Source organism: Musca autumnalis, unplaced genomic scaffold (assembly GCF_047663935.1).
Source record: "Musca autumnalis isolate F117 unplaced genomic scaffold, ASM4766393v1 scaffold_2, whole genome shotgun sequence".
NCBI lineage: Eukaryota > Metazoa > Arthropoda > Insecta > Diptera > Muscidae > Musca > Musca autumnalis.
The window spans coordinates 24,871,312-24,876,011 of NW_027411755.1; positions in this window are offsets into that span (position 1 = coordinate 24,871,312).

The following is a 4,700-nucleotide window of genomic DNA, read 5'->3' on the forward strand; positions in this document are numbered from 1 at the left end:
ATTTTTTTCTCGTGTAAGAAAATTATTTATGGGAATTTTACATTGAATAAAAATGATGGCATTTAAATTAATTCATTTCGCACATTCACTTTTCTATGGGAATATTAAGGTGACGTATGATTAATATTAGTTATAAAGGAAGTACAAAGCTTCATACGCACCATGGAAATGATGGGAAATTAAATAATAATACTTAAACGACCCTTGGGTAATGTGGCATAAAATATTAAAAAAAAAATAAATAAATAAACGTAAATAAAGTTACCTCAGGGACATCATTAAAAATTGTTTTCTTTAGATGAAAGTGTCCTCAGGGACATGAGGAAATTTTTCTATAGAAAAAAGTGTTCTCAGGGACCTGAGGAAATTTTTCTGTCGAAAAAAGTGTCCTCAGGGACCTGAGGAATTTTTTCTATAGAAAAAAGTGTCCTCAGAGACCTGAGGAATTTTTTCTATAGAAAAAAGTGTCCTCAGGGACCTGAGGAATTTTTTCTATAGAAAAAAGTGTCCTCAGGGACCTCAGGAATTTTTTCTATAGAAAAAAGTGTCCTCAGGGACCTGAGGAATTTTTTTTCTATAGAAAAAAGTGTCCTCATTGACGTGAGGAATTTTTTTCTATTGAAAAAAGTGTCCTCAGGGACCTGAGGAATTTATTTCTATAGGAAAAAGTGTCCTCAGGGACCTGAGGAATTTTTTTCTATAGAAAAAAGTGTCCTCAGAGAACTGAGGAATTTTTTTATATAGAAAAAAGTGTCCCCAGGGACCTGAGGATTTTTTTTCTATAGAAAAAAGTGTCCTCAGTGACCTGAGCAATTTTTTTCCATAGAAAAAAGTGTCCTCATGGACCTGCGGATTTTTTATAAAAAAACCGTCCTCGGAGAGCCTGAGGATTTTTTTCTATAGAAAAAAGTGTCCTCAGGGACATGAGGAAATTTTTCTATAGAAAGAAGTGTTCTCAGGGACTTGAGGAATTTGTTTCTATAGGAAAAAGTGTCCTCAGGGACCTGAGGAATTTTTTTCTATAGAAAAAATTGTCCTTAGGGACCTGAGGAATTTTTTCTATAGAAAAAAGTGTCCCCAGGGACCTGGGGAATTTTTTTCTGTAGAAAAAAGTGTCCTCAGGTACCTGAGGAATTTTTTTTTCTATAGAAAAAAGTGTCCTCAGGTACCTGAGGAATTTTTTTCTATAGAAAAAAGTGTCCTCATTGACTTGAGCAATTTTTTGTCTATACAAAATAGTGCCCCCGGGGCCTAAGGAATTTTTTTCTATAGAAAATGTGTTTTCAGCGACCTGAGGAATTTTTTTCTATAGAAAAAAGTGTCCTCAGGGACCTCAGGAATTTTTTCTCTAGAAAAAAGTGTCCTCAGTTACCTGAGGAATTTTTTTCTATAGAAAAAAGTGTCCTCACTGACTTAAGAAATTTTTGTCTATACAAAATAGTGCCCCCGGGGCCTAAGGAATTTTTTTCTATAGAAAAAGTGTCCTCAGGCACCTGAGGATTTATTTTTCTATAGAAAAAAGTGTCCTCAGGCACCTGAGGAATTTTTTTTCTACAGAAAGAAGTGTTTTCTATACAAAAAAGTGTCCTCAGGGACTTGAGGAATTTTTTCTATAGAAAAAAGTGTCCTAGTTACCTGAGGAATTTTTTTCTACAGAAAAAAGTGTCCTCAGGGACAAAAAAGTGTACTCAGAGACTTGAGGAATTTTTTCTGTAGAAAAAAGTGTCGTCAGGGACCTGAGGCATTTTTTTTCTATAGAAAAAAGTGTCCTCAAGGAACTGAGGAATTTTTTTCTATCGAAAAAAGTGTCCTCAGAGACCTGAGGAATTTTTTTCTATAGAAAAAAGTGTCCTCAGAGATCTAAGGAGTTTTTTCTATAGAAAAAAGTGTCCTCAGGGACCTGGGGAATTTTTTCTATAGAAAATGTTTTATATAGAAAAAAGTGTCCTCAGGGACCAGAGGAATTTTTTCTATAAAAAAGTGTCTTCAGGGACCTGAGGAATTTTTCCTATAAAAAGTGTCCTCATGGACCTGAGGATTTTTTTTTTACAGAAAAAAGTGTCCTCAGGGACCTGAGGAATTGTTTTCTATAGAAAAAAAGTGTCCTCAGTTAACTTAGGATTTTTTTATAGAAAAGAGTGTCCTCAGGGATCTGAGGATTTTTTTTCTATAGAAATATGTGTCCTCAGGGACCTGAGGATTTTTTTTCAAAAGAAACATGTGTCCTCAGGGACCTGATGAAGTTTTTTCCCAAAGACAAAGTGTCCTCAGTGACCTGGGGAATTTTTTTCTATAGAAAAAAGTGGCCTCAGTGACCTGAGGAATTTTCTCTATAGAAAAAAGTGTCCTCAGCGACCTGAGGAATTTTTTTTATAGAAAAAAGTGTCTTCATGGACCTTAGGAATTTTTCTATAGAAAAAAGTGTCCTCAGGGATCTGAGGAATTTTTTTCTATAGAAAAAATTGTCCTCTGGTATCTGAGGAATTTTTTTAGTGTCTTCAGGGACCTGAGGAATTTTTTTCTATAGAAAAAAGTGTCCTCAGGGATCTGAGGAATTTTTTTCTATAGAAAAAATTGTCCTCTGGTATCTGAGGAATTTTTTTTAGTGTCCTCAGGGACCTGAGGAATTTTTTTCTATAGAAAAAAGTGTCCTCAGGGAACTAAGGAATTTTTTCTATAGAAAAAAGTGTCCTCAGGGACCTGAGGAATTTTTTTTTATAGAAAAAAGTGTTCTCAAGGACCTGAGGAATTTTTTTCTATAGAAAAAAGTGTCCTCAGGGACCTGAGGAATTTTTTTCTATAGAAAAAAGTGTTCTCAGGGACCTGACGAATTTTTTTCCTATAGAAAAAAGTGTCCTAAGGGGCCTGAGGATTTTTTTATAGAAAAAAGTGTCTTCAGGGACCTGAGGAATTTTTTTCCTATAGAAAAAAGTATCCTCAGTGACCTGAGGAATTTTTTTCTATAGAAAAAAGTGTCCTCAGGGACCTAAGGAATTTTTTTCTATAAAAAAAGTGTACTCTGGGACCTGAGGAATTTTTTCTATAGAAAAAAGTGTCCTCTGGGACCTGAGGAATTTTTTTTTTTTTCTATAGAAAAAAGTGTCTTCAGGGACCTGAGGAATTTTTTCCTATAGAAAAAGTGTCCTCAGGGACCTGAGGAATTTTTTTTCTACAGAAAAATTATTGGACAAATAACCACTGATTTTCTATAGGTTTAAAAATTCCATCCCGTTCCCTCCTTTCCAAAATTCCGTTATGCAAAACTTTCATAAACGCTCATCTTTCCATTTCACCAAACGACCAATGGAGCGATACAAATTGCGTTACAGATTCAACCCCACCCACACCTCTAATGCCACTTAAACATATTTTGCTGTCATTCAGTTTTTATATCTTCTACCAGCGAACCAAGCAACTATCACCACTCAATACCACCAGCTTATTCAGCTTCAAATGCATCTGTTTCAGCAAATTGCTGTCACATTTCATGAATTTTCTAGTCTTGCATCTTTGCTGCTGCTAGGAAAGAATGAAGAAGAAGAAGCTGTTGCTGTTGGTGTTCCTGTTGCCCACCCTAAAAAAGGAAATGTCTTTACAACATGTTTTGCATAAATTGCAACAAATTTTCTTCATGCCATTTTCTTTTTGTTGGAACAAACGCAAAAAAAAACATATTTCTTATAATCGGATGGATGCAGCAAAAACTTTAAACGACATCTAAAGAAATTGAAAAGGAACAGGAACTGGAAAAAATGCCGTTTGAAGAAGAAGAAGAACAAACTAGAATAGAACTTTCTTAAAATCCATGATGTGTCGCTGTCATTGTCATGCTCGTTTGTCCCCACGATTATGGTGTAACAATAAAATCAAATTGCCAACAATAATAACAAACAAATGGGAATTGTATTCACATTGTGTACAAGTACTAGTCGGGTGCCCTACTTCGGAAATTTTGTTCATCGACCAATTGACAAATGATTGTGGATTTTTAAAGAAAATGTGTCATCCACCACTGGACCTAGAATCCATCATCTTGGAAGCTCTTCAAAAGTGGTGCAGGGTATCGGTATGTTCGACTTGTCGCTTCCTTAACATATTGTCTTATGTCTTCGGTAAAATGGTGTTGATTCGTTGTCACATGAATGAATGAATGGATGAATGGTTTAAACGACAATTTTGACAATTGCCTTAGATGCCACTATGGGAACATTTATTTCTATGTCATCGAACGCCTTCACACTGTTGGTGCTGCAGTGAAAAAAGGAAGTCTTGAATTTGGTCATGGAAAGCTGTAGCTGCTTTTCAGAATGCAAATCATTTGCAATATTTGTACCACAAAATATTCAAATGCCAGGCATAACGTTGTTTGGATTAACGAGAATGCCACAAAATTGGGTTCAATTATTATTGAAAAAAAAAAGTTAAAATAGTTTAAGGATTTTTATTAAAAAAAATATTCTTTAAAAATTCCACGTTTAAAAATTTTCTTGAAAAAAAAATAATTAAAAAAAAATTTAAGAAGTACGTGTTGAAAAAACGCGTTTTTCACGAAAAAAATATAAAATTCCCGTTAAAAAAAACAAGTAAGATAGTCGTTAAGTTCGGCCGAGTCGAACCTTGTATACCCTCCACCACGAGTTGTATTGAATTAATATGTTTATGAAAGGGAATATACCAAACAAGGTTTAATTCGAATGAGA